At 40.1% G+C, this 15044-nt stretch overlaps 1 protein-coding gene across 13 annotated transcripts in view; it reads left to right on the top strand.

Annotated features, from left to right (window-relative positions):
• Positions 1–2908: 2908 nt before the first annotated feature.
• The window catches only part of FAM13B (family with sequence similarity 13 member B), a 76430-nt gene continuing 64294 nt past the window's right edge, over positions 2909–15044 (top strand). For 8 of the 13 annotated variants that reach the window (XM_044387431.3, XM_044387430.3, XM_057306996.1 and 5 more), the window contains exon 1: positions 2945–3249. The gene's annotated coding sequence lies outside the window, so the exon portion shown is untranslated. Of the gene's footprint in view, positions 3250–15044 lie in introns of all 13 variants that reach the window. The other 5 variants (XM_026508055.4, XM_044387428.3, XM_026508057.4 and 2 more) reach the window with 3 other exon arrangements.

The following is a 15044-nucleotide window of genomic DNA, read 5'->3' as shown; positions in this document are numbered from 1 at the left end:
GGGATGGGGGTGGTTTCTGAAGTAACCGTACAAGTATCCACCAGGAAAAAAAGGGGTGCCTTTAAATATCTATCATGTCCAAGTGTTAAACCAGCCCATGGAAGTTAAGAGTGCGAGAAAGACCAGGCATGATGTCTCTCTAGGGCAGGCAGTGAGGGAGCTCTCTCCTTGGGGGGGGGGGGGGGGGGATTAGGGGAAAGGGTCACTCTTTGTGATTCAAACACTGTAGGACTATTATTATTATATTTTCTTAATGTAAGCTCTACGCCCAATGTGGGGCTTAAACTCATGACCCAGAGATCAAGAGTCATATGTTCTATTGACTGAGCCAGCCAGGCACCCCTCAAACACCCTAGGAATTTTCTATTCCTAAGGGTGACCAGGCAACTCATGAAATCTGCCTGAATCAAGTGTGTAACAGATGTATTCCCACTGCCCAGGTTTAAAGGGATGGTGAAAGATTAAAAAAAAAAATGTTTTGTTTTGTTTTTGTTTTTTAAAATGAATCTTGTATGGATGCATATTGGTCACATATCACACTGGTTACATATTATAAACTAGGATCTGGAGAAGATATCGTCCAAGGACATGTTCTTGAGTTTTACAGGGGGAAAATGGTCATTTAATTGACTCGTTTTGGGGAACTCATATTTTGGGAGTAGGGCCATAAATGCAAGGCAATCTCTGTCCTCTGGGAGCTTACAGTCTTGGGTTTCATACTCATGCCTGTAATGTATCTATTACAGCCAGTTATGTCAACAAGAGCCTGTGTTGCATAGGTGGGGCAGGTACAGGAAGGTTTTTACTCTATTGATTTACTCTAAGTTTTACTAGCTTATGATTAAGCTTTAGCAGCAATCATGTCCCCCCGTTCCTCAAGTATTGAAGCACAGGTAAAGCTTTCATTGAAGATGTTTAAAGAAAGATGCAAGGCTAAATGCCTAGGCTGCATCTTAATTGGGCTGCTATGAAACCAGGGCCCGTCTGGTCCTCGATTTGGCAAGATTCAGAAACTTATATTTTACCTCGCTTACGCTTAATCAGGCTCTGTGAAATTAATATGGATAAAACAACGTTTTCTTTTGATATAACACCGTGATAATTCAACCCAGTGAAAAGCAGCTGATTTATAACCATGACATGAGTTTATCAATTGAGAAAGAGTGTATAGTCAGCTTAACTAGTACTAGTCATGTGCCTTGGACAATTGCTTCTTAGTGGGTTTATTTAATTGAGACCCTTTAAGTGATGGGAAGACTACTTCATGGGTATGGAATCAGAGCACAGGTCTTTGCATATTTTTTTTTTTTAAGATTTTATTTATTTGAGATCGAGAAAGCACACAGGTGCGCTCGTGAGAGAGAGACACGGCGTGCCAGCCCAAGAGCCGGGAGAGGGGGAGGGGCAAAGAGAGAAGCAGAGGCCCGCCCCACTGAGCAGAGAGCCTGACCTGGGAATCCCAGAACTCCGGTATCATGACCTGAGCTAAAGGCAGCCACTTAATCTACTGAGCCACCCAGGCACCCCAGGTCTTTGCATGCTCTTAAAAGATATCCAGAATTTAAGTTTGTTAGTATATAAACTCAATAAAGGCAGAGATCTTATTTGCTGCAGAGAGGATAGAACACAGTGAGAATTCAGTGAGTATTTGTTGAGTGAGGGATTGATTTTGAATTCACTTTTTACCTGTCCTGATAATAGTTATTGATCCTGGTTGTTGCAATCAGTAGCCTCTCTCCTGGACAGAGTGGGAGCACACAATACATTCTTATTCAGATTCTGCTGGTTCTAGGCTCTTGATGGACCCCACCCTTCTTCTATGACAGTATCAACTGGGCATGTGACACTGAAGTTACAGATGATTTGTTTTACTCTCTGATGAAATTTGGGAGCTACCCTGGCCTCTGTAACACATTTACAGATCATCTCACAGGGTGAATTTTTCTTTTCTTTTTTTAAAAAAAATCTCGTCCCAAGTTCTATGAGGGTTCTTGTTTGGCATTTTCTGGGTTACTGACTTGCACCTCAGGCAGGCAGGAGACAACCGAATTGTGGTCATTTATATTTTTACAAACACCCAGAGTTCTTTGTGCAGGTGTGGATCTACCAGCCATGAAGGAGTCCAAAAACAGAACACTGCGTTTTAGTCAACGGAAGATCTCAAAGCCCTTAACACACTAAAGGAAAGAAGAGATTGGCTGAATATTCACATCTCTGTGAGCGCGTGAGAGCCGCAGGGTCGGTCTGGGTGGCTATGCAAGCAAGTACCGAACTCCCTAGGCTCAGAGGGCGCCTTATTCTTTATGCCTCTTTTCAACTCTTTGAACCTCTGGTTTAGTATAGGAAACTCCCTGTGAACAAGTAGCCTATCAACTTTCATATTCCCAGACGGTTTGCGGAGGCATATATGTTCTCTCTGGAGTGTAGGTCTTGTCCTTAGATGAAGGGGAAGGGTGGAAAGCGGGCAGGGTCCCCGATCTGACGCCCAACGCTGAGAATGTGAACGTGTCATCGCTTCGGCCTGTCTGGTGGCTTTCGGTATCCGTGCTCCTCACCTGGATAAGGGCACCCGGGTTTTCCTGGCCTTCTGCGGGACGGCACGGCCCACTCTGCAGAAACCAGGAGACCTCGGTCTTCCAGATTTACTCTTTATCCCTCCTATGTCCCCTCCCGAGTTTTCTCTATCTTCTTTCCAACCTTCTCTGGCTGAGGACCCCCAACACCTCCTTTTGGCCCGCGCCGGGCTTTTTTCACCCCAACTCAGGGGGCCCACGTTTGGGGTGGGAAAAGGAAGGTGGGTTCTAAAGCCCACAGACTGCTGGGCTGCGGCCAGGGGCTTTCGGGAACCCCCAATCGGGGAGCGCACGCCCCGCCTCTGCCAGCCGGCCCGCCCCGCCCCCTCCCACGCACGTCACGTCCGGCCCGGCCTCCGCCCGCCCTCCGCCCTCCGCCCTCCGCTCTCCTCCCGCTCGCCGTTAGGGAGGGTCTGCGCCTCAGCCACTGCTTCAGTCGCCGCTCCTGCCCCCTCTTCCGTGTCTTCGCCGCCGCCACCGCCGGGGGCATCCGGAGGTCGCTTACCGGGCTGGCCCCGCGCCGCAGCCGTCGCTTTAGCGTCCTGCCAGCGGCCGCCACAGGAGGAGGCTCGCCGGCCGCGGAGCCACCTGGGGCCTCAGTTTTCGCTCTATTGCCGTCGCCGCGGGTCCTGGAGAAGCGGCCGCGGCCGGGGAACGGGGCGTCGCGGTTCCAACGGTAGGTGAACGGGCGGGTACCCCTATTTGCGCATGCGCGGGTCGCCCAGCGCCGCGGCTCTCCCCCTCTGCGCCCCCCAGCGCCTAGTCCCACCCGCGCAGTGCTCAAGGGCGTTGCACGTCGGGGTGCTCGGGTTGGGGGCAGTGCACTGAAGATGGGCTAGTACGTAGAGCGTGCCCTCTTTCTGCTCAAGCTTTCGGAGATGAAGCCGTGCCGGGGCTGCTGGGGGGTGTGGCAGTCTTCGATTTTTCAGCCGCTGCAATGCGCGTGAGCGGGTGTGTCTTCTTACCTCCTAGCTCCCCCAAAGTCCAAGGCACAGCAGCCCACGCGTTTGCTAGTCTCCCCTGAATACCAGACTGCGCCACCTCCCTGCCCACTTCCTTGATGCTGGTCGGTGAAGTTGATGCAAAAAAAAAAAAAGTGTGGTTTAATCTGGGCTCAACTGCGCCCCTTTTTAAGATCACGTGAGATGAGTGGTTGCTGACTTCCTTAAATCGCTCAGAGAATATAGCCAAAATTGGTACATTCGGGACTTGTCTAGAATGCACTTTGAATACGCAGGCCAGAGGGGTAACAGCATTAAATTTCAGATGGGGCGACTGCTCTCCGAGATAAGGCTATAGGAAATTGAATCGGTTGGCACACTTGACAAGTGAGAAATTGGTAAACTTTTGTTTGTAATCAATTAAAAATCAAACCGAATTTTAGAAAGGCAGTTGCAGAATTTCATTCGGTTCCGTATTATGCCATATAATCATCGAGAAAAGTATCTCAAGTTCGGCATTTACTTTCCTTTCAAGGAACAGCTAATCTAAAAATGACAGCCAGAACCACGGTAATGCATACTATGGAGATTAAATAACTGGGGTGCACTTTGAAAGGCAGACATTAAATGCTAGTTTGAAGTAATGACTTTCTGAGTTAATGTGAGGCTGTGTCTTTAACTTTCCTTTTTGCAAGTACAGTAGCCATACTTGTTGGCCTGGGCTTCTCACAGGTATTGTGCATTTACTAATTACTTGTTGATGGAATTGGATGGGCACTATTTGTGTGTCCTTTGGGAGCTCCTTCTTTATTAATCTGTGCTGCTTTTAAAATTAGGGCAGTATTTTCTCCAATTTAATTGTATCACCAATTAGGGATTTTTGACACAACTTAAGTCCTTAGATGTAGAAAGGCATATCACAGTCATAAAATTCTTCACTGAGCGAAGTAAATGTTACATTATGGTTTTTGTTAGAATGCCATTGTTTTAGGACAGAAAATGGCTGAAATGAATGCATTGTGACTTGTCACTTTTCCCTCACCAGTAAAATGACAGACAGCTGTTTTTATTATCGTTTATGAATAACCTCTCTTCTGTGCATGGCTTCTCCTTCATTGTACACTAACTTTAATATTGGAGAATATAATAGAAATTACTGTAGCTATGCTTGGAAAAAATTGTGGTAAATAATACATAACAAAATTTACAATTTTAACAATTTTTAAATGAACTAGTTATGGCATTAAGTACAGTTACAATGTTGTGCAACCATTACCACTGTCTAATACTTATAGAACTTTTTTATCATTCCAAACAGAGACTCTGTAGACCGTAATTCCTCATTCCCTTTTACCCCTCCCTAGCCCCTGGTAACCTTTATTCTATCTTCTTTATAAATTTGACTATTCTTGGTACCTCAGATAGGTGGAATGTGTTTGTCCTTTTGTGTTTGGCTTATTTCATTTAGCATGTTTTCATGGTTCATCTATGTTATAGCCTGTATCAGAATTTACTTCCTTTTTAAGGCTGAATTCCATTGTATGTATAGGCAACATTTTGTGTATTCATCTGTTGGACATTTGGATTGTTTTTCCCTGTTAAAAAACCGAAATTCAACTGAATAAATTTTAACAGTCTTACTGGTTTTATTCAACTATTCATGAATCAGGCGGCATCCCATCCAGCAGATCGAAAGGAGCTCTGAGGAGCTGTACAAAATGGAAGGCTTTCAGAGGCAGAAGGAGGCGGGACAAGGAAGTTACTAGCAAAGAGTGGGTTGTTTCAAGCAGGTCACCATACTTTGGTGGACAGCCTGAGTCTGTCAGGCAGATTACCTCACTAGTGCTGACCAGGAAATTCCAGACTGACTGGTTAAGATTACATTCTCGGGGGAGGCAGTTAGGTGGATATTAAGTCTTAGTTTGGTGATGCAGGTTTAGCCTAGGTGACTCCATTTTGGACCCATTATCTGTCTGTTTCTCTCTCTCCCTCTCTCTCTCTCTCTCTAAGTAGTCTCCAGGCTCAATGTGGGGCTTGAACTCAAATCCCCGAGATGAGGAGTTACATGTTATACTGACTGAGCCAGCCAGGTGCCCCCTGTTGTCTCTTTTTTAACGCACGTTTTGACTGTTGTGAATAATGCCGCCGTGAATGTTGTGTACGAATGTCTTTTTGAGTCCCTGCTCTTCATTCTTTTGGGTATGTATCTAGCAGTGGAATTGCTGCATCATATGGTAATTCTATGTTTAACTTTTTGGGGAACATCCAAACTGTTTTCAGGGCTGCTGCACCATTTTGCATTCCTGTTAGCAAAGCATAAGGGTTCCATTTTCTCCACATCCTCTCCCAAAAGTTGTTGCTTTTGTGTGTGTGTGTGTGGTTGGTTGGTGTATTTGTTTGATAATAGCCATCGTAATGGGGGGGAGCTGGTATTTCATTGTGGTTTTGATTTTCATTTCCTTAAGAGATAAAGATGTTGAACATCTTTTCATTTGTGTATCTTTGGAGAAATGTCTGTTCACGTCCTTTGCTCATTTTTGGAATGTGTTTTTGTTTGTTGTTGCTTTTTAAAAGATTATTTAAAAATAGCTTTTTAAAGTTATTTTATACATGAATTAAATCTCTTATCTGAAAAGCTGTTCCAAAAGTGAATGAAATACTGAAATTTAAAAAAATAGAACTAGACAATTTCTGTTTTATACATGAATAAACAACAAAAGGATTGATACCTGAAAAAGGTTTCCAATTATATGGTAGGTCACTCTATATTTAGAACCCAACTAGATGTATATCAGTACTGAAAACTTACTTCCATCACTTCAATATTACAAAGGTATTGGGGTGCCTGGGTGGCTCAGTTGGTTAAAAGTCTGCCTTCTGCTCAGGTCATGATCCCAGCATTCTGGGATCGAGTCCTGCATCGGGCTCCCTGCTTAGCAGGAAGCCTGCTTCTCCCTCTCCCACTCCCCCTGCTTGTGTTCCCTCTCTTGCTGCCTCTCTGTCTGTCAAATAAATAAATAAAATCTTAAAAAAAAAAAAAGAAATTATGATCCTGATTGAGTCCTGCAGTGGGCTCCCTGCTCAGCAGGAAGTCTGCTTGTCCCTCTCCCTCTCCTTCTGTGTTCTCTTTCTGTCTCTAATAAATAAATAAAATCTTAAAAAAAATATTACAAAGGTACATCCATTAAATAAAGGCCCTGTCTTCAGCAGTGAGTAATATTACTGCTTCTAAACTTTCCTTTGTTTTATTGAGTGTTTTATTAACATGGCTAGGGGCAGAGGAGGAGATTACTTGGTAGAGAAAAAGGAATCGTAGTATGTACACATGAACTTGACCTGAGTGAGTCACTGTTCCCCAAGCGAGGCGGTAGGCTAATATGTGAATTGGTTCAATTTGGGGCCTTATAGAAGAGCTGACTTTGATTGGAAATAGAAATAAGGAAGGATATTTGGAATGGAATAAAGGCAATTTTTCCATGAAATCCTGTGGTACACCAAATACATAGTAGTAGTAATGGGATAACAAGAGTAACTCATTATCAGATTCATTTATTCATTCACCAAATATTTATCTCCTTCTAAATTCCAAAGTTAACAAGCAGTCACTTGGTGAGAGTTGTATAACTTTGTAAATTTACATGTACTATTGAAGTGTACACTTGAAAAGAGTGAATTTGTGATATGTAAATTATACCTTAATAAAGCTGGGTTTTTTTGTTTGTTCGTTTTTTAAAGCAACCCACCAGCAGACTTCATGGAGCTTATACTCTCTTGGGAGAAATAGACATTAAACACAGAAAGAAGTATATATAAATCTTATGAATGCTTTGGAGCCACGGAATAATATGCCTTGAGAAAATTTAAGGATAAATCATTAGATTGAATAGGTTGGAGAAAGTCCCTCCAAGAATGGTACTTGAGTTAAGAGCTGAAGATGAGTAGGATGAAGTGGGGAGAGTGTTTTAGGTAGATGAACCAGAATGTGTAAAAGTCTTAGGTTGAGGAAGATGAGATGGGATTATAGGATAAGTTAATGCAATTTACTGGATTTCTGTTAGAGGGAAATATTCCAGTCTCTTCTGCCAAGTTATTTAGCTATAGTGTGTATTTTCTTTTTTTAAAGAAATTATATATTATTTGTCAGAGAGAGAGAGAGAGACAGAGGGCACACAAGCAAGGGAGCGGCAGGCAGAGGGAAAAAGCAGGCTCCTTGCGGAGTGGGGAGCCTGATGCGTACCCATTCCAGGACCCAGGGATCATGACCTGAACCAAAGGCAGAAGCTCAACCAACTGAGCCACCCAGGCGCCCTCTAGTGTTATTTTCTTTTCCTTTTGTATATGATGCATGATACTTTGTATCTCTTTGATTTTAAACAATTTTCAGAGGAATGTCTCAAGTTTATTATTGTCCTTTTTAGTAATAGAAAAACAGAAAACGTTGAGCCGTTTATTCTTAAAATATTTATTTTTGCTTTTGTTTATTAAGCTGCTGTTCCATACATTTGGAGAGGAAAAGTAAAAATAAAACAACTTAAATTTTTTTTTTGTTGAAGTATATTTGACATTGCAATGTTAAATTAGTATATCACAGTAACTCAACAATTCTGTACGTTATTCAGTGCTCACCACAGTAATTGTGGTCACCATATGTCACAACAGTATTACAGTACTGTTAAAACATTCCCTTTGCTATACTTTTCATCTCCCTGACTTATTTTATAACTGGAAGTTTATACCTCTTAATCTCTTTCATCTGTTTTATCCATCCCTCCACTTTGTCCCTTCAGACCCATCAGTATGTTCTCTGTATTTATGAGTCTGTTACTGTTTATTCTGTAACTATATGAATATAAGTTAAATCGTATGGTATTTGTCTTTCTCTGACTTACTTCTCTTAGCATGATATCTTCTCAGTCCATCCATGTTGTGGCAAATGGCAAGATCTCATTCTTTTTTATGGCTGATTAATACTCATTTTTATGTCCGAGTAATACTTCGTTGTGTGTGTGTGTACCACATCTTCTTTATCCATTCATGGGACATTTGGGTTGTTTTTATATCTTGGCTGTTGTAAATAATGTTGCAGTAAACATGGGGGTGCGTCTATCTTTTTGAATTAGCGTTTTCATTTTCTTTGGATTAGTACCTGGGAGTGTGAAAACCACTTATTGATTGATATAGTGGGTGATTAATTGATTGGCAAGGAAGCAGGCGGTAGGAGGGTAGGTGCTTTGTGGTCCTAATTTGGGGAAAAAACACTAATCACAGTGCAATAAAAATTTGGAAAGGCAGGGCACCTAGCTAGCTCTGTTAGTAAAGCATGAGAGTCTTGATCTTGAGGTTGTGAGTTTGAGCCCCATGATGGGTATACAGATTACTTAAAATCCTTAAAAAAACTTGGGGGGGGGCGCCTGCATGGCTCAGTTGGTTAAGCGTCCAACTCTTGATCTCAGCTCAGGTCTTGATCTTAGGGTTGTGAGTTCAAGCCCCATGTTGGGCTCCACATTAGGCATGGAGCCTACTTAAAAAAAAATTGGAAAGGTAAAGGAACTCAAATTTAGAATCAGATAAGATGAGAGTTTTTAATAGGAAAAGCAGACCATATTACGGTTGATTATAGAATCACTTTTGAAACTTATAATTTCAAAAGATAAACTTTTTTCTACTAAGGAATATTGTAGTGTTTGAATATTGATTTTTGAGTAGCAAGTACAAAATGTTTGAGTGTTTTATAAATTACCTCCTGTATGTCTTCATACATTTCACTGAAATTTTAAACAAAATTTTCTGTGATGATTGTAGTAATTGTTGCCTGAAAGAGCATTTACTTAAAAGATAACAGTCTTAGAGTTCTAGTCCGTAGTTCAGTGACTTTGAACCAGTTTCTTCAGCTTTCTGAGATTTTTGTTCCTATTCTGAGAGAGGGATTGGTGCTCTGTCCTGCTTATCTCACACAGGATGGTTGTGAGGATTCATTTGGGTAGTGAACTGGAGAGAACACCAGAAATGATAGCATCATTTCAGATATTGGATTTCTACTTTTGTTTAGTGTTCACAACTGAGGAAACAAAGGGGAAGTCATATCTTTTGCTCTCAAAGTTCACAATCTAGTGGGAAGATGCATACAAAAATAAGTATATTAAGTGTTTTTTTGTTCATGTGCTAGCTTTCCTTTCTTTCTTTTTTTCACCAGAGCAGTTTCTGTACAAGTTTGTGTAAAAAGAGAAATGTCCTGATTTCAAGAAACCCAAGAACAGATTGTAGAATTACCGGCAATACCCCTTACATGAAAAAAATGAAGTGCTATGGTTTTGTACTGTGCAATAAGAAGTGATGAGCTAGTCTTCTTAAAACCTTGCTCATTAGTTTGTGGTAGGTGCTGGCAGTGCATGTTTTCAATAAAAAAGAGGTGAAAGGTTACTAGAATAGAGGAGTCTGGAAGAGTCAAAATTTGTCAAAATTGAGATTACATGCACACATTTAGCTGAGACAGATTACATGTCTACAGTATGTATTCTCTATAATGCATATATGCTTTCTCAGATATTTTTTGTCACCTTCTAAATTGTAGTGCTATTTTTTAAAAAGGGTCACTCATTGTCTAATACTTAGTGTGAAGAGCTAATTTAGCTGATAGTCACTTTGGCTTAATGGAAAATCATGGTACATTAGTGGACCAGTGACAATAGAGTGCTTGTGGGAAAAGGGAACCTGTTGGGAGGCATCTTCTTCTAGCACATTATAGGCTTACCTTTTAATCAGGAGACAGGCATTTAAAGTGTTACCTTTCCATGTGTACACACACACACACACACACAGATTTTATTTATTTATTTATTTATTTATTTGAGAGAAAACAAATGAGCATGGGGGGAGGTACCTCATGGTCTCCTTGGCTTTTTGAATCAGAACTGAGGTTGCTTTCCAAGTAAATGTGAAAGTAGTCTTTAGCCTTTTTAATAGTATGTGTGTGTGTTCTTTCTGTCTTTCTGTCAAGAATAAACTTGAACTCAGGACTGTGAGATCGAGACCTGAGCCTAGATCAAGAGGACACTTAGCCAACTGAGCCAGGCACCTCACTTGTTTTATTTTTTAATCTTATTTATTAATTTACTTATTTTTAAGTAATCTCTACTCCCAGTGTGGAGCTCAAACTTATAACCCTGAGATCAAGAGTCACATTCTCTACCAATTGAGCCAGACAGGTGCCGCCAGTAGTGCTCATTTTAATGTTCTGGTTTCTTAAGACTTAAATTACTTGGGTTAGAAAGATTTGCAGTTAGAGCCACCAGCATATTTTAGCATCATCATTTACAAATTTTAAAGTTAAGCTGAGTAACTTGAGGCTCACAGTACTTTTTATTTCTTTATTTGAGAGAAAGAGTGAGTGAGCGAGCATGGGGCAGGGAGGGGCAGAGGGAGAGGGAGAGAGAATCTTAAGCAGACTCTGCACCCACAGTGGAGCTCCACTCAGGGCTGGATCTCATGGTCTTTGGATCCCGAGATCACCACCTGAGCTGAAACCAAGAGTCCAACCGACTGTGCCACCCAGGGTCCCCACTTTCAGTTTTTATATATATACAAGTGTCTGATTCACAGCATTATTCTAGGTGTGAGAAATAACTTGTAAAGTGCTTTAGATATTTTCGTAAGTAATAGTTGCTTTTCCTTCATGATTTGATTATCTTTGGTTATTGTGAAAAGTAGATATGGCAGCCAATTTTGATGTTTTATTTAGTTTTTAATCACTTAAGGAGATGCCCCTTCTTGTTAATCTTAACTTTGAATAGACAATATTGTTTCTTGTTTATGTCTTTATTCAACATATTATTTAAAAAACTAAATTATCTGTCAGGCATTCGGTGAGGCCTTTAGTGTTACAAAGATGAAACGACAGGTTCTTACCTTCACGGATCCTCTCTATTGAGAGACGGACATACTTTAATTCTGTAGCATAACAGCTAAAAAGGTCATGGTATATTAGGCACAAAGGAGGAAGAGAACTGTATGCTTTGGAAAATTAGGCAAGGTTTGATAGGAAATTAGAATTGGACTCAAATATCAATAGAAGTTTGGTGAACTGGATGGGATTGGTTAGGGTAGTCATTGGTTATGGTGTTGAGTTACCGCTCTAAGCACAGTAAATGGTATGTGTAAAGCCTGGGAGGTGTGGATTGCGAACTTCAAGTAACTTAAGTATTGCTGGAGAGTAGAGTGAGGTGGAAGAGTGGCAGGAAGGGAGATTTTACTGGTAGGTAAAGTACTTGTAGGTCATGCAATGGATTTAGGGTTTAGTTAGTATGCCGGAGGTTCTTAAATCTTTCTATGCATCATAATCACCTGAAGAGCTTATTAAACATGAGGTCCAGGCCATGCTCTCATGGATGCTGGATTGGGGTTGTGGCCTTGTACTCTGTATATTGAATAAGCACCTCCCCATCCCCAGACAAAGTTAGAGAAACATTGCTTTAGGCCACTGGTCTCAGAAGTGAGGTACTGGCAATTGTTTTTTTTAAATTTTTAAATGTAAGTATAGTTGACATATAATATTGTATTAGTTCCAGGTGTACAACATAGTGATTTGACATTTATATACATTAAGAAATTCTCTTTGCAATAAGTACAGTTACCATCTATCACCGTTACAGTTATCACATTATTATTGATTGTATTCCTTGTGATATACTTTTCATCTCTGTGACTTATTTATTTTATAACTGGAATTTTGTACCTCTTAATACCCTTCACCTATTTTGCCCCTCTCCCTGCTGCCCTCCCCTCTGGCAACTACCATTTTATTCTCTGTATTTGAGTCTGTTTCTGGTTTTTGTTTGTTTTGTTTTTTTAGATTCCACATACAAGTGAAACTGTGTGGTATTTGTCTTTCTCTCTGATTTATTTCACTTAGTGTAATATCCTCCAGGTCCATACATGTCCTTGCAAATGGCAAGATCTCATTCTTTTTTATGGCTGAGTAATATTTCATTGTCTGTATAAACCACATCTTCTTTATCCATTCATTCATTGATGGACACTTAGTTTGCTTCCATATCTTGGCTACTGTATATAATGCTGCAGTAAGCATTGGGGTGCATGTATCTTTTCAGAATAGTGTTTTCATTTTCTTTGGGTAAATACTAATAAGTGGAATTACTGGATTTTATGTATTTCTGTATTTAATTTTTTGAGGTTCTTTTATACTGTTTCCCATAGCGGCTGCCTGAGTTTACTTTCCCACCAACAGGGCAAGAGGGTTCCCTTTTCTATACATACTTCCGAACACTTGTTATTTCTTTTTGATACTAGCCATTCTGACAGGTGTGAGGTGATATCTTATTGTGGTTTTGATTTACATTTCCCTGGTTAGACTGATGTTAAGCATCTTTTCCATGTTTGTTGGCCATCAGTATGCCTTCATTAGAAAATGTCTATTTAGGTCCCCTGCCCATTTTTTAATTGGTTTGCTTTTTGGTGTCATGAGATGCTCACACTTTGGAAGGACAAGATGACCTATTAAAGTGTGTGTGTGTGTGTGTGTGTGTGTGTGTGTGTAGCAGTACTAGTGAATTTATTTATTTATTTATTTATTTATTTATTTATTTATTTACCTTTTAAAGATTTTATTTATTTGAGAGAGAGAGAGAGAGCCCGAGGGGGAGGGAGGGGGGGAAATGGGGAGGCTGAGGAAGGGGGAAAGAATTCCTAGCTGACACTGCACTGCCAGGGCTGGATCTCACAACCCTGAGATCATGACCTGAGCTGAGACCAAGTCTAATGCTTAACCGACTGAGCCACCCAAGGTGCCCCAGAATTTGTTTTTATATATTTTTTAGCCTTAAAATTATTTTTATGTATGTTTATTATATATAATATACTAGTATATTATTTACTACTCTAGAAATATGCATACAATACAAAAATGAAGGGTGGATTCATAATCTTTTCATGATCAAAAATTTGGAGTCCAGGACTGTAGGCAGTGGAAAACAATTGAGGAATTTTGTCCAAGGCGGGGATTTGGGTTAGATTTTTGGTTTTGAGGAGATCAGTGAGGAGAATAGATGAGGGGACTTAGCTTCAGGGGATTTCATCTCCCTCTGGCTTTTTTACTTTGTTTTGATTGGTATAGCTTGGAATAGCTTGAAATCATGGTTGGAGGTTATAAAATAATGGACTGTGGTCATGAAACCCTTTGGAGAGTTTTTCAAAATGAACCAGGCTGTTTACCAGTAGCTTATCTCCAGGGGCAACCAAATTTTGCCTGAATACGTTAAATAAGAGAGGAATAATAAGCTGTCTCAAGGTAAAATGGTTTACATTTAGTGTGTATTAGTCTTTGAAATATATGTGCTATATCTAGTATCTTAATTTGGCAACTGTAGTCTTTCAAAATAGGTTTGATTCCGTTGTTCATTGTAGTTTTGCGGAATGACCATGGAGGAAGATTGTACCCTTGAGTAGTACGTTAAAGTGCACTCAGATGAACAAGTCCTTAGGAATGGGGGTAAAAATCGTCACAAAATGTACTTCATACTCTTTCTCTGATTTTTTTTAAGGTAAAGAAGTTCTTAAACTTTTGAGTGTTAATAGCTCTTTAATTTAAAATACTTCTAAACCTGAATTCTGTTTTATTCTATAGTACTTAATGGCATAGTATGAATTTAATAATAGATTTAATTGACTTGGTGTTTTCCCTGATCAAAATATTATCTGTGAACATATGACAGGTAACTTTATGTGCTCTTGAGACATTTGTTCATCCTTTCTGTTTGTTCGGTGTAGTGTTAAGGGTTTCGGACAAATGAATCCCTTGTTAGTTTTTCAGATCAGGAAGGAACCACTGATTTGGCATTTTGGGAACCCTCTTAGAGCTATCTTTGTTCAGTTTGAATGAAGGTGGTGCCTTCTGAATGAAGAGGTGTCTTTTCCTTTACTTTGGTGAAATGTTTAGAGCTTACTAATGAAGACCTGAATGTATGGAGCAGGGGTAAATTTATTTGCCTTAAGCTTTGGTTCATTGACTTAGAGTCAGTGTAATTGTCTACAAACTTAAATCTCTTTTCCCAAAGTTTACCATCTTTATTGAGGCCCAGCTCCCTGTTGGCTTTTTCCTCATAGTAAACTAGTGATAGGGATTTTTTTTTTTTTTCCTTTTTGGCTTTAGCAATTATTGAGGTAGCTCTTATAAATTTTTCTGTGTGAATTGTATCCTATTTTGTCAAAGCATTTAGGGCAAAAGTGAATTTTCTTGTTCCTTTCTATTCATTTTGAAGGTAGAACTTTTTCACATGAAAATGACAGTTTATCTTGGCAGATGCTGCTCTTACCACAGATGGTTGATTTGCTAAATGATAAAACTTTATTAGTATATCACAGATCAAATCTTAATACTATTACATTGTTTTGTTAAATTGTTTGCTTTGAAAAGACTTAATCTTCAGTCCAACTTTAATTTTTTTTAAAGCTATGTAGAAAATGTAGTAGTTTCTAAATGTGCTTGCTGGATAACATACTAGGGCCGAATAGGATC

The sequence above is a fragment of the Ursus arctos genome, unplaced genomic scaffold (genome assembly GCF_023065955.2).
Source record: "Ursus arctos isolate Adak ecotype North America unplaced genomic scaffold, UrsArc2.0 scaffold_5, whole genome shotgun sequence".
Taxonomy (NCBI): domain Eukaryota; kingdom Metazoa; phylum Chordata; class Mammalia; order Carnivora; family Ursidae; genus Ursus; species Ursus arctos.
Note: the sequence above shows the minus strand (reverse complement) of the source record. Positions and strands in the feature narration are given on the sequence as shown.